A 16,106-nucleotide genomic window follows, 5' to 3' on the forward strand; every position below is an offset into this window, starting at 1 on the left:
TGGGGCAAACTTAAACCACTGTTTGTCACACGTATATTCATTCTTTGTGTGACTTATCCCCAAATAAAACGGTGAGTCGGCATCTAACATGTTTTGAGGTCGCTTTTCACGGTAGATTTTTTACACGCTCACTAGATCACGTTCTGTTGAGAACATCTTTGGCGGTACTTTATGTGTATTAGAAGGGTCTTCTCCAGTCCTTGTTTTCGTTTGCCTTTCCTAGTACTGTATTCTTTTTCATGTGAGTCATGATCACTGGTAAGTTTGGCATCTCCTCAGCACATTTGCCGATGCTCTTGACAGCCACGTAACCCAAAGTTTTTCAGTGAGTATTTCTCAGCATGTGTATGATAAAAGATACAGCAGACTCGAAAAGACCCTTTTTCTACCCTAAAATGTCTACTAAGGTCTATGTAAAATAGATACTTTATATGATCTTAGATATAATGAATTAGCATGACTAACCCGTTACAGCCGAACTCGCTAAGACTGGTTCAGCTTCAACCTGTTACAACGGCTTCTGAATATACTAAAAGTATACGACGGATTTATTCAATCCGTTCTAGCGGCTTAATGTTTTTTGCCATTTTTATGGTGGAGTATATGCTGACGCTATTCTATGTTCGATAAGAGTACAGACCATAGAGAAGAGACCTCGATTTCTTAACTCGAGTAACACGGTTTGGCGCAAAAATTCACGCCAAATGCACAGGTAGCCCAGCGTAATGGAGAAAACTCTTGGGGAGTGGTCGCCCCTTCCTCTCCCCCCCACCCTCCCTCCCTTACTACGCATCTGGCTTGCCCTCGCTGTCTAATATAAACACTCCCCAATTAGCGTGCCTTACCGATGTGGTTTTCTTTAACTGATGCTCTGGTTCATCGACATATACCGTCCCAAGATTCGTCATATGCTCTCTACATTTTCTACATACCCTGTGTACTTAAGCGTCGTTCATGAAAGATTAAAATAAACCAAGTCAAAACATGAAATAGGAAATTTTTACCTGAGCCACAGTAATACATTACCGCTCTGAAATTAGCAACCAACTCAATATTTCAAAATATTGCCTCGAATGCTAAAAATTACGAATGGTATATCCAAAGAAAGGCTTTTGATAAAAATTAAGTTATAACTATCAAAATAATATTAATATCTTTAATATATTGCTTATTAAGAGAGAATTCTTTTCGTATTCAAGCGGTGAGCGCCAAAAACTATTTTCTTGAAGAAAGGCTGTTGTAAAAAAGCAAAAATTTAAATCGAAAATCAGGTTAAGGCCTTCATTTGCTTATTTCCCATACATTTTCTACTAAAAAGCCTGACAAAGCAACATTCTAACACAAATGCAACAAAACATTGTACAATTGAAAATACCGCTTCAAACAAGCATTTTATCATAGTACATCAGTTTCTAACTGTTAAAAAAAATAGTTTTGAGTGTTAACCCAAAACGAAAATTGGGATCAAAACTCATACAAAGGTCTAGTTTTTGGCGCTTTTTGCCTTTACTGCTCGTTATTGAAAACAAAAATCCTCTTAAGTTTTAGGCCTGGGTCTTTCTCTATATCACACAATGAGTAAACTCAAAAAAGAAAAGAAAGAAACACATCACAGCATTTATTAATGAAAAATGTGCAATATATAAATCTCCAACGAAGTTGGTTATTAACTTTTGCAATTGAAAAAAGTGACATTTATAATCACACGAAATCAAGAAACTCAAAGAACGTGTAAACATTGAATGAAAAGTCACTTAATCAAAAAATCTTGTAATAGCCTTTAGCCCCTACAATCGAGCTTTGTAGAGTGAATTCTAAACAATTTAAACGTTAGATGTACTACCAGCCATCGTTACTGTGACAATCGCAGCTTAGGTCAGTTTTGTCCCAATTTCAAACAAGTCTAAAGACAACGCAAGACCTCTTAAATCTCTTTCATTCACACATTTAAAAGAAAGTCGAACTGACGAGCCTTGATCACATCGTGTTTCCTATACACAGATCCATCCCTTATCATCTCTTACTGCTATTGCAGTTGTGGATGTCAATGAAAAGGTCACACTGTACGATCCTTTGCATAAAATTTGTGATTTTTTGTGATGTCTGCTGGAAGCTAAAATGATTAAATGTTATCTATCAGCAATTGCAATAGTAAGGGGATATTGTGATTTTTTTGACGATTCGAAACTTTCAATAGATAATCACCACCCAAAAAAAAAAAAACAGACAATGCTGTGGTGTTTTTTTGTTTAAAATTTGATCGAAACCAAATTCTTGGGTTATCCTTTGACGCCGTTCATCGAGCATCAATCATGGATAATATTTTACAAGACAAAAAACTGACAATTGTCATTGGCTTACCCAAACGAAAACAGTGCGAACGTGGCTCCAAATGTACTCTTCGCTTTCTTGTAAAAGATTATGCTTTTCTAAGGTACACTTGGAAGAATGAAACATCAGAAGGAGAGATCATCACAAGAAACCACTCAATAAGCTATTCTTATACTGTTGATCAAAGCAGCGATGGATCATACTTTTGCGAAGTGGAAAGTAGCTTGGAGACATTTGTACAAAAACCTACATCATGACGTCAACAACCTACTCAACCTCAATTGCGTACAGAATGTCAGCAGTAGTCCGTGAATCCCCGAATCCAAATAAAAGATGTAGAGCAAACAATCCAAAACATCATCGGGTTTTGTGTTAGAGATTATAAACACACCGACTTCTGAAGGATCAGCGGACAAATTCCAGCAATTTGTTAGGGGATAAAGGCTATTACAATCTTTTCCATACGTCTGATTACTCGAAGTTCCATTTCTATTTGCAGCTGTTTTACCCTTAAATGTAATAACATCCATCAATGTAATAACCACACAAAATACCCACACTAAATTACGAAACTCAAAGAACGTGTAAACATTGAATGAAAAGTCACTTAATCAAAAAATCTTGAAAAAAAGAATATACAGGGCACCCACTATAGAATAATATCTAATAATAAGTAATGGGCTATTTATAGTTAATAATTATGAATTCACAAATAAACTGTATAAGATAGAAGATCGAGACTGGTTATATTTAAATATGTGTTACTTTCTTCTTGCAAACTCAAAATTAATTCAAAACCGAAAAACACACAAGCACAATTAATTCATTTTAAAAAATCACACACATTTCAACTACCTCTCTAACGAATTTAATAATTAGCTTTTACTAGTACTTTTACTAGTACTTTTACTTTTAAAAGTGAATAAGCTTAAGGACCTCAAAGAAAAAGTAAACATGGAAGGGAACACATCTTGAAAAATTCATAAGCCACCTATAAATATTTACCAATTAACTATAGCCCATTTAATAATTTTAAATTCAAGATAGAGGCCGCACAATATATAGATAATTTATGGGGCTCGCAATATATATTGAAAAAGTTTTCGTCTTCTTTTTCCACAAACAAAACAAACATTTGCCAACATCAACAGTTGCTGTATTACCCTTAAATGTAATGACACCCATAAATGTAATACCCACCATAAATGTAATAAAAAATCAACCATAAATGTAATAACAACCATTTATCATATACGGGGCAAAATTACTCGATGCTGATTGGCTAATGAAGGAGGGCTTTTTTAAGTAATTCGGGGCCGAATTACTAGAAAATGATTGGTAGTTCAGTTGCTTAGCAACGCTCATCAACTGCAAACTTTTCTTTTTCAAAATGGCTTCCATTTTGCATTGGCAAACGATAAGAAAACTAAAAAGGTCAAGCGAAAATAAGAACACTGGAAAAAGTACAGGTGTTTGTATAATTTTTTCCGTAAATGGGCCTCGAAAAGGCTACTAAAGTAGTCCCAAATGTGAACAACTTCACCTGCTCCAAATGTGACTTTGAACGTCATCGCTGGAAATAATTCTGCACAATCATCCTAGTCTGGAGTTAAAACGCCACTTTAATCGACTTTTTCCTTTGGATTCTGATTCAGATAAAGAACTTTGTTGGTAGTTTATGCATGTTTTTATGTGTTTTGACGGGATATTTTACATTTGCCATTCTTTCGGCAAAATTTTTTTTATTTATATTTTTTAGCATTTATCCCTAAATATTTGTTAGAATTATTATTGCTACAATTTTATATTGCTACTATATTATTATTATTATTAATATTGTTTTTTAATTATTATCATTATTATTATAATTATATATATTTTTTATGGTTTCAACATAATTACGTAAACCCATGGGCTACGATAAAATTTTCAATAAAGATCTATCTAAATCTATCTAAATCTAAATGAATAAAGTAACACAAAAAAGTCTTTATTCCTGAACAAGAGTTAGGGTTAGGGTTAGGGTTAGGGTTAGGGTTAGGGTTAGGGTTAGGGTTAGGGTTAGGGTTAGGGTTAGGGTTAGGGTTAGGGTTAGGGTCAGGGTTAGGGTTAGGGTTAGGGTTAGGATTAGGGTTAGGGTTAGGGTTAGGGTTAAAAAGGGGAATGCTGTAAAACATTGAAAAATGACTTCAATTTTTTCTTTTTTCTTTTCTTACGTGTGGTTTATAGCATTGTCAGATACTTCTTCCAGTGAAAGTAGTCACATTCTTTGAAGTTTGCCATGTTTTTACCCTTCTTTGTTAGTTACCAAGGTACTTGTATAACTTATTGCTTTTGTTGAAACCAAAAAACATTCAATATAATTAGTAAATAATCACATCGTGGAATGAGTATTAATAATAAAAGATCAAGGTTCGATGGTGAGCTTTTGCGCATGTCTATTTTTCAAGTAAGATTTCAAAACACCTCCCACACGGACTAAGGAAGCATTAGGAAGGTAGACACCAGACAGACTCAGCACACAGTGCTAATCATAGCAAGGGGTTTTTGGTAAATGTTTTTTATCGTAAGCAATAAAAACAAATAATCCATTGCGTCCTTGCCGTTGAACGTTCGGTTTAGTATGTGGTCAAAGTTCTTACCTTTTAACAACTCATCTCTTTTCATTTTTACGGCCTAAACTACACATGGTCCCATTTATATATTTGAACATCCTCTCGAGTGATATTGCTAAAACATTTGTATAACATTGAACCCTTTAATTGAGTAAAGTAATGATAGCGCAATTAGAAGCGGATCTCCCGCGTGGGCCGAAGGCATTACATTGTGGTCATCGCATGGGAACCCTGTGCGTAACGCTAAAAGTGTCGCCCGCCAGGTGCACATCGCGTTTCTGATTGGTCGAGCTTGCAAATCACACGTTACTTGGACCATGTCGACTTTTTTTAACGAGCTTTTTAACTATCATTCTTTTTTTTGTGTGTGTGAAAACAAGTGTTTGTTTTCCTTGGAAGGGATGTATTTCATGGTAGAATGTCATATAGTCGCTACGTATACTCTCCCATAGAAGTATTCCACACTTATACCTCACCTCTCCCTCGCTACGATTACCTGTTCCTAGCTATGATCAACCGGGGCTAGGATAGTTGATCATAGCTAGGAACAGTTGATCATAGGTAGGGACGGTTGATCATAGCTAGGAACAGGTAATCATAGCAAGGGAAAAGTGAGGTATAAGTGTGGAATACTTCTATGGGAGACTATACGTATGAGCGACTATATGAAATTCTACCATGAAGTACATCCCTTCCAAGGAAAACAAACACTCGATCGATCGATAAAAGTCAATAAAATACACAAACTGGACGACAAACTCGATGGAGATTCAATGTTTTGGCTGATTTCAGGTGGTTTCAAGATGGTTTCAGGTGGTTTCAGGTCGTTTCAGGTCGTTTCAGGTCGTTTCAGGTGGTTTTAGGTCGTTCCTTGTTTTAGTAAATACCAATAGTACTATTTTAGATCAATGACGCAGTAGAAATTCCTTGCCCGCCCCCATTCAAGCTTACGGCATGAAATACGTTTTTGTCATGAAAATATTCGACTAGAAATAAATATGTTTTGCTAATCAAACCTAATATCATTTTTCTTGCTAATAAAATAATATAAAACTCGTGCGAGTACTATTTTACATCAATGACGCAGTAGAAATTCCTGGCCAGTCCATTTACAATCTTTTGTTTACGTAACTAATTCGAGTTGTATCAAAAAACAAAAATCGCACTTAAAGTTTCTAATTTAGCTCCAGTTTCTAATTATCTGCTTAGAACTACCAAATTAAGTTTAAAGTAAGTTGGATTCAGGCACTCTTACCACGAAAACCACATATGTTCAACCTCTTTCACCTCCTCCGTGTCCCGATCTTACAGATCTCAACATGCATTTTCAACTCGTGTTTTACCAATGTCAATCATGACGAGGTCCACCAATGGCATTCGTAACACTAAATTCCGATCATACCTAACTCACCAAAAACAAATGTACTGTGCCCATAGGCCCAGCACAAAAAGTGTATGGCTCATCAGTCAAAATACGTAGAGAGACCTGAGTTACCAAAAAGTCTTACATTTATAGCTGGCATTTAATTTCGAACATGAATGCTTTATTACGCCACTAGGATGACAGATAATTGATTTGAAGCCGAGATCTTTGCAGTCCAATATTTTTTTACACGCAGTGTCTAAATACCCGGCAGCCAGTCGCGGTCTAAAATTGACTAAATGCCCGGCAGTCCAAACTTTCACCAAAAAAAACGAGAACTGGCTACAGCTAAGGGTATCAAACTAGTCTAACTTCATTATGGTATATTAAGCGCTTCCTGTAGTCTGGACTGATTCGAAAAAAGATTGTCTGTATTCGCTCGGCATAGAATACGAAGCACTTGGTTCATGTCACTTAGAATATTTTCGCCAACACTGCCGGTCGCAACTCTCGCAAAAAATACGATAAATTACCTACGTTAATGAAGCCAAACTAGTTTAGATTTATCGAGGAATATTAAGCGCTTCTTGTACTCTACACTGCTTCTAATAAGGATTGTTTGTCTTTTCTCGGCATAGAATACCGAGCACTTGGTTCATGTCACTTAGAGTACAAGAAGCGCTTAATATGCTCGAACCTACATTTATAAATACTCCTTTTGGATTAGGTATATTAATATATGGAACGATCTGCCAGAACATTTAGTTCATTGTAATTCTCTTATTAAATTCAAGAAAGGTCTTAGAGATTATTTGTTCAAGGAAAAGCACTAAATTTTTATCCTATTCATTTCCTTTCTTCGTATCTAGTATTAAATTATTTCCATATTTTTAGTTCCAATAACTATTAACGATTTTATAATATATTTATATTTTATAGTTTTTTAATCCTTTTTATAATTTGTAATATTTTTGTTTTTCTTTTCTACCAGTGATTTCATTGTTATTAGTTAGTGGAGACCGCAAGGTTCACGTTCTGGATATAAGGTCTCTCTTTTGCAGACCAATCCGAGTCGAAGACACTGTCAAGTTTGGAGTTTGGCGGGGGAAGGACATCTGTCAAGTGATAACGCCAGGTGTACTAAGGTGAGCTCAATGAGAACAGAAATCTCATGTAGTGCAAAAGGGTAAAAGCTCACTCGACTTTGATTTTCGGTATGAATACAAACTGTGAAAGCATGGTCTATCAGTCCTTTAGTCTTTAGGAGTTTTAAGTTAGAGGTGTCAGAAAAGTTGGCACAGGGATAACTGGCTTGTGGCAGCGATTAACGTTCACGGCGACGTTGCTTTTTGATCCTACAAAGTCGGCTCTTCCTATCATTGCGAAGCAGAATTCGCCAAGTGTTGTATTGTTCATCCACTAATAGGAAACTTGAGCTGGGTTTAGACCGTCGTGAGGCAGGTTAGTTTTACCCTATTGATGAAGTGTTCAGTACGGGTGGAACCGCAGATTCAGACAATTGGCATTTGCATTTGACTGAACGCATCTAAGTCAAATTCCGTGCTAGAACGCAACGATCTACCTCCAGAAGATTTAAGGCAAACAATACCCGCCAAGGCACGAAAGGATATCAAAGTTTAAAATTTGTGGAGCTAAATCCTTTGCAGACCAAAGTTGTGGTTACGACCTTCTGAGATATAATTTTTGTTTTTCACCCAACGCAACATACTCCTCCTTGAGGACACTTGGCATTTCTTGGCCTACCTTCATCCTCTCGGGCGTCGTGAACCAGGCCCGGATCTTGCGTTCTCTTGGACGATTAACTTCTTTACCTTTTGATTATCACTACGTCAATTCCCAACATACACTCATGTCATTCAGGGTTAGTGTTAAAAAGGGGTAATACTATAACCGTGCTGAAAATGAAAGCAAATGATCGGAATTCGGATGTTGCACACCGATAGCACTATCCTACACAAAACATTGGAGTCATTGGTCAATGTTTTACAGCATTCCCCTTTTTAACCCTAACCCTAACCCTCACTCTTGTTCAGGAATAAAGACTTTTTTGTGTTACTTTATTCATTTAGATTTAGATAGATTTAGACAGATTTTCATTGAAAATTTTATCGCAGCCCATGGGCTGAGTTACGTAATTATGTATAAACCATTAAATATATATATAATGATAATAATAATGATGATAATTAAAAAACAATATTAATAATAATTATAATAATAATATAGTAGCAATATAAAATTGTAGCAATAATAATTCTAACAAATATTTTTATATATTTTTTATATATGTTTGTTGATTGAACACTTTGGTTGACTCTCCGGAATACTTAGGTTATTACATTTATGGTTGGAGGGGTTATTACATTTATCGTGGGTTTTGATTATTACATTTATGGCTAAATTTTATTACATTTATGGTGGGGTCGATTATTACATTTCTGGTTGACTGTTATTACATTTATGGTTATTACATTTATGGTTGATTTTTATTACATTTATGGTGGGTATTACATTTATGGGTGTCATTACATTTAAGGGTAATACAGCAACTGTTGATGTTGGCAAATGTTTGTTTTGTTTGTGGAAAAAGAAGACGAAAACGTTTCCAAAATAAATTGCGAGCCCCATAAATTATTTATATATTGTACGGTCTCTATCTTGAATTTAATATTATTAAATGGCCTCTAGTTAATTGGTAAATATTTATAGGTGGCTTATGAATTTTTCAAGATGTGTTCCATTCCATGTTTACTTTTTCTTTGAAGTCCTTAAGCTTATTCACTCTTAAAAGTAAAAGTACTAGTAAAAGCTAATTATTAAATTCGTTAGAGAGGTAGTTGAAATGTGTGTGATTTTTTAAAATGAATTAATTGTGCTTGTGTGTTTTTCGGTTTTGAATTAATTTTGAGTTTGCAAGAAGAAAGTAACACATATTTAAATATAACCAGTCTCGATCTTCTATCTTATACAGTTTATTTGTGAATTCATAATTATTAACTATAAATAACCCATTACTTATTATTAGATATTATTCTATAGTGGGTGCCCTGTATATTCTTTTTCAAGACTTTTTGATTAAGTGACTTTTCATTCAATGTTTACAAGTCCTTCTAGAGTTTCGTAATTTTGTGTGATTATAAATGTCGTCACGTTTTTCAATTGCAAAAGTTAATAATCAATTTCGTTAGAGATTTATGTATTGCACATTTTTCATTAATAAATGCTGTGCTGTGTTTCTTTCTTTTCTTTTTTGAGTTTACTCATTGTGTGATATAGAGAAAGACCCAGGCCTAAAACTTAAGAGGAATTTGTTTTCAATAGCGAGCAATAATGGCAAAAAGTGCCAAAAACTAGACCTTTGTATGAGTTTTGATCCCAATTTTCGTTTTGGGTTAACACTCAAAACCTTTTTTTAACAGTTAGAAACTGATGTACTATGATAAAATGCTTGTTTGAAGCGGTATTTTCAATTGTACAAAGATGTTTTATTGCATTTGTGTTAGAATGTTGCTTTGTCAGGCTTTTTTATAGAAAATATATGGGGGAAAAGCAAATGAAGGCCTAAACCTCATTTTCGATTCAAATTTTGCTTTAGGTTTAACACTCTGATTCAACTTTCATCGGTCATTCCACTTCCAAAGAAGTTAAACTTTCTAAATAACAAGATTCTAGCCTTGCACAACAGCCTTTCTTCAAGAAAATAGTTTTTGGCGCTCACCGCTTGAATACGAAAAGAATTCTCTCTTATATTAATAATTAATATATTAGAGATATTAATATTATTTTGACAGTCGTATCTTACTTTTTATCAAAAGCTTTTCTTTGGATATACCATTCGTAATTTTTAGCAGTCGAGGCAATATTTCGAAATACTGAGTTGGCTGCTGAGTTGGCTTCTAATTTCAGCGCGGTCATTTCATTACCAACATTCATTTTTATTTATTTCTTGTCAAGATGAGATTCTTATCATTGAAACTTTTTTGTTTGGAATAATTATAAAGCGTTCTTGTTGTTTGTTTGGGGTCAATATTGAAGTCTAAAGTCGAATGTTTATGGATTTCGCACCTCTTTTAAAGGTTATGATAAACTGATAAACTTTGCATTGTAAATTTAATAGTTTAGTTTCTATTATAGTTATATTCCGCGAACATGACAGTATTTCCACTGACTCAAACAGGAAAGTTTTGATTGTTTGGGACTTTGATGATATTGAAGATCAGACTGACTGCTTTACCGCCACTGACTGACTAGGGGTCTGATCCACACGCTGAAATGCCCTGGTTGGACATTAGAAATTGTAACTGCAATTGTTCTAAGTTTCCAGAAAGAGGAACAATTCCTCAAAATAGTCTTGAGACAGATGTTGTGAATGAAAATGAAGAAAGTAACAGCACGCAAAGTAACGCATTGGAGCAACGGCTGACTTGTGAGGGTTGATGACAGTTCTCAGTATTCTGACAATTCTCAGTATTCTGCCTATATATTTTCCAATGAAATCACTAAAAAAATCAATAAAATAAAATGATAACAAAATTACGATTTCATGTGTCTTATCTGAAACGATTTAGTGGTGCTGTTTTCATGTGAATGAGGATAATAGCGTTACGCGGGTAATTCCCGCCATCTTGACAAGATATGCTTGATAGGTGACATAGTACCATGCACAACATTCAGAATAACTCGGAAACGGTAAGAGGTTCAACGGGGTTCACCTCGATATTTTTGATCATTAGGAATTAAAGCTTCAAAATATCTATAAATACGGACATGTTATCCATCGTAAAACCAGATGACAAGCGATAAAAATGTACGATATTTCAACCTTCAGTGTCAGCGTGTGAAAGCGATGGCCATCGTAATGTTATAAATTTACATAGAAATATGTCTTATCTGGAAACGAGACTTGGTGTACAGGAATTACTGCCATTAATCCATGCGACAATTAAAAAATATGAGGTCATGATAAGTAATATGAGGGGAAATTAATGATTCTTTACGACGACTATGAAATTCTTGTGATATTTTTTGTTGCCTGTGATCATGATTGTGATTGGTCGATTAGGTCACGTGCCACTTGATCACCCTCCTCTGTGCGATGCCCAATCAAACTGCAAAGCCCTTATAACCCCTCTAAGCACCCAAACCTCAAAATAACCCAAAACTCACAACCCCGGAGGAGCGATGTGGGAATTACAAGCTGCCATCCACTGAGTCCGTTAGCTTCACAAGGATTTCCATTGACGTCAACCCAACCAAGTTTTTTCAACTTCACATAAACAGGTCGAAAACTGGAGTTTTTTTCCGAGACGGGGAAAGAAAAATCGACGCGCCTGCGTTTTGAAAGAAGGCTACGATGAATAAGAAAGGAAAACTTGCGCACGAGGGAAGGGACTAAGTGGATGACAGCCTTGAGCATCAGTAATCCGAGCAGGAATTAGACTCTTGTTCAAGACTGCCACCCCAGAGCGCTGCAAGGGAGGAAGAGAGGGCGAATCAAATGAAAAACAGAGATCAATGATTCAAGTAAACAAGCAATGGTGTTAATGTAAACTACTACGTTCATATGGAAGTACATGGACTGGCCCTGGGAAGAATAAGGCTTATAGTAAGGACGCCTAGATTAGGCAAGAATAGTAAACTTACGGTAAACATACGCATGGGGAACAGAAAAATTATCGAAAACTAGTCAACTACAAACATCCCATGCGAACAAACAGTAAAAATAAGAAAAACACGTGCATGGGGAACACAAATTGGATCCAAAACTAGTAAAAAGCAACTTCCCATGCGAACAAATAGGATACTATTTACTTAATGTAGAATCAGTACTGAAGGTATTGTCGAAGGGTTCATTTGCACTTTAAGGGGTGGGTTCGTACTGAAAAATAAAATTAAAAGCCTTTGGAGAAACTCGAACTCTCGACCCCTGGTTTACTAGACCAGTGCTCTAACCACTGAGCTACAAAGGCAGTTAATTATACAATAATAAGCAAAGATGTGTATAAAGACAACGAGATTTAGAACATGTAGACGAGTAAACCTGTGACGAGAATATAGCTCGTTAATAGACCTGTATCACGCAGGAGCCGTGCTTATTGGCCGATCAAACTCATCCTGATTGCGCTTGATTACGAGGCTAGATGGAAAACATGATTAAAAGGAGCAAAAAGAAGAAAACACAAAATGGAGGCATATAAAAATAAGTGGTTGTCAGAGCAAGGTTTTAATCCTTGGACCTCTTGGCTATGGGCTCTGCTTAACACTGTTAGTGTACAAGTGATAAAAGCAAACAGCACCGTAGAGCAGAACAAATACATATGGCTCAATGATAATCTAATATTATACATGCAACAATTTTAGTTAAAGTAGATGGATGAGCTACATAAGTTGCAAAGGCAACTAGGCATTTAAATAGAAGAACAAATGATGCAAAAGTTAATTGAACTTGCAGAATCCGGGTATCGATCCCGGTACATCTCGCATGCAAAGCGAGCGCTCTACCATTTGAGCTAATCCCCCTCATTCTTAATATTTACTTAATAAATACTAATTGCGCTTTCATTACATTACTCAATTAAAGGGTTCAACGTTAAACCAATGTTTTAGCAATATCACTAGAGAGGATGTTCAAATATATAGGATGGGACCATCTGTAGTATACGCCGTAAAAATGAGTAGAGATGGGTTGTTAAAAGGTAACATGGAACTTCAACCACATACTAAACGGAACGTTTAACAGCAAGGACCAATGGATTATTTGTTTTTGTTGCTTAGCGATAACACTGTACCAAAAAATAATTTCCCACACCGGTAATCGAACCCGGCCCACGGCGGTGAGAGCGCCGGATCCTTACCACTAGACCATGTGGGAATTGGATTTATTCATTAATGAAAAACGTTCTTGCACCTTTTCCAGGGCCCATTTGTAGGAAGGGTTCATAGCGCTATTGGATAAATTTTATTCAGCGGATAAATTCCTTATTGGATAACCGCATCGACTTATCCACTGGATAAGATTTATCCATCTGATAGCACTGTACAACCCGACCCAGAGGTGAAGGAAAAGATAGCAAAAAGAGTTGAAATTGTCCAATTTTATTCTTTTGGCAGCATCTCATAGCTAGCAGTTAGTCCTCGAGCCCCTGATCTGGATTTGACTAAAGCCTTTGGAAAAATAGACAGGAAATATTGAAAGTTGGAAAACCAATGGCATTTGTTATTCTGATCGAAAAGGTCCGAAAACTCGGTCCCTTCCGATTGAGGGAATCCACTTTTCCCGCTCTTTTCGGTTTTTCGGTAGACGCGTGTAGCATTTGACGGTAAAGTCAAAGTTTCAGCTCTTTTATTTCTATTATATAAAACAAATTCCCCACTGGATGGTTTTAATAGTAAGCACCCTTTATCAACATGAGTAAAATAGTTGAAATTTAGGTTTGAAAGAAGGAGGTAAGGAAAAATTGTAAAAAAATAACGCACTATAACAATAGCAAAGCAAGTTTTCGATCCTTGGACCTTTGGGTTATGGGCCCAGCACGCTTCCACTGCGCCACTCTGCTGATGAGCTGTGAGAAAAGCAACCAACATGGTAGAGCAGAACAACCACTATTATCATTCGCATTCTTTCTTTCGTCGTTTTTATTTGCCCAGATAACAAGCTCCAAATAACTACCCTCATATTATAAAACTTTGCGCTGTTTTACAATTTTTTCCCCCATTCCGTGTTTTCTTTATTGTTTCTCACTCTTTTTGAACTGCCATTCGAGCTAATCCCTATTTATGTTGTTGTAAGTTACAAATATTATTACGTTATCATAGAGTTGCTATAATTAAAGAGCGGATGATGCATTACATATTTCAGCGAGGACTGGTGTAAGTTTAAATACAATAAAGCTCAATAAGTATAAACACCTTGCACTGAACATAGGAGGACATAACAGTAGGCTTCCTAGTGCTTTCGAGTTGACCACTCTGCTTGGATTGAAATATTTTCTCTTGATAACGTGAAATTAGGCAGTTACATACAAAAATGTTAAAGTGATGACGTCAGGTAAGTCATTTGAGTGTTGTAATAATAATAATAATAATAATAATAATAATAATAATAATAATGGAAACTTTATTCTTTTTCTTAAATACAGTTGCAAATCTCTCTACGTATAGGCAATTAACAACTGACTACTTGAAATTGATTGATATATAAATTATATATATATATATATATATATATATAATATATATGTATATATTTCAAAAACATTATTAAAATTTCATTAAGTCTGGGCTTTCCCAAATCTTATTTTTACAACAAAATATATAATACGTGGCTCTAATGGCAAGATTCATTATTTTTTTGATTATAAAGTGTTGTTTTTTGTCGACTCCAATGTCATTCATCATGTCTAAAAACATAGAACATTCGTCGGACAGGACGCCAAGAGAGCTCATCAAGTGGTTTACAAATTTAACGCGATCGAATTAACTGGTCAAATCTTTAATCAAATTTTTGTATTTTTCTCTTTTACGGACTGCAATGCTATCAAGTTTAGACTCAAACCCAACTGTTAGTTCCAGAACATAAAGGCACTTGGACTGTATTAGGAGAAGGAGATCTGGACGAAAAGTGTCACCAGTTATAATTGAAGGACTCAGAAAACCATTTACATCAGCATAGAGTAAAGAGCGATGATTAATTACAGGTTTGAGCGAGTTGACAATGAAGTTAAGAATTGATTCATGTCTCCATGTAAAGCGTTCGAGGTAATGGTGACAACCAGCAACAACATGGAGGAGTGTCTCAGGATTAACTATGCAAAAGGAGCATTCAGGACTTTGTGATAATCCCCATCTTGTCAGATTCTTACGTGTAGCAAGGGAGTTATTTATGTAGCGAATGGTAAAGTTGTAAATGTTCTTGGGTAGGTTAGACTGAACAGAAGACCAAATAGAATTAACAGATGACAATGAAAACTTTATGACATTTGAGAAAAAGAAACCTTGTGATATTAGGTGGTGTTTCAGTTTATTTTCTTGATGACAACGAAAATCTTTAAGAACTTCCTTGGTGGAATTATACACATCGTATTGAACATTAGTGTGACTGCTTGATGACTTCCAGAAATCTCTTATAGGAACATTTCTTGACTTTTTTAAGGAATTACGGTGAACAGTTTGGCACTGAATGAATTTAATGGAGGACAAATATTGAGACCAAATTTATTGCGTTGTAGAAAACATTACTCAGTGTACCACATATCGGGATATCAAGCCATTTACGAATATAGCCATTCACTATTGAATCAAGATTTTCTATTATCCAGGTTTTAGATATATCAGCTACAGTAAGATGCCAGGAAAGTTTAGATAGGACGAAGCGGCTGTGCAGAAGAAGTTTATTTTTAGGATACAATGGCTTCATATCAATGTCACACATCAAGTCTTGTCAATTCGGACATGTGTCGGTTGTCAGACACGTCAAAGTCAAAGTAGCGACCTAAGTATCGAAATGATTCACCCATTTTGACACAGGGAACATTAATCAACAGTTTTATTATAATAATAATAATAATAATAATAATAATGCAAAATAATAATAATAATAATAATAATATATGAATATAATAAATTGCAATAATATGAGTACTAAAAAAGTTCTAACAAGTCTTGACACGGGAAAACGTGTCAAATGTGCTGGGCACATTGGATACTTTGAATAGAGTAGAAGACTATTTGGGATTTAGTCATTGTAAGACAGAAGAAAGTTCGTGGATTCGGTTTGA

The 16,106-nt window shown here is 35.4% G+C and overlaps 2 non-coding genes across 2 annotated transcripts; both read right to left on the reverse strand.

Moving 5' to 3' along the window:
* Nucleotides 1-12,226: 12,226 nt before the first annotated feature.
* Trnat-agu (transfer RNA threonine (anticodon AGU)) lies at nucleotides 12,227-12,299 on the reverse strand. Its single transcript has one exon. It is a non-coding gene; the product is annotated as a tRNA-Thr (tRNA).
* An 830-nt stretch (nucleotides 12,300-13,129) lies between these two features.
* On the reverse strand, nucleotides 13,130-13,201 carry Trnae-cuc (transfer RNA glutamic acid (anticodon CUC)). The gene has a single exon. It is a non-coding gene; the product is annotated as a tRNA-Glu (tRNA).
* Nucleotides 13,202-16,106: the final 2,905 nt, after the last annotated feature.

This window comes from Actinia tenebrosa, unplaced genomic scaffold (genome assembly GCF_029948245.1).
Source record: "Actinia tenebrosa isolate PJP-AT-01 unplaced genomic scaffold, QUT_ActTen_1.0 PGA_scaffold5__44_contigs__length_20552954, whole genome shotgun sequence".
NCBI classification, from domain to species: Eukaryota; Metazoa; Cnidaria; class Anthozoa; order Actiniaria; family Actiniidae; genus Actinia; species Actinia tenebrosa.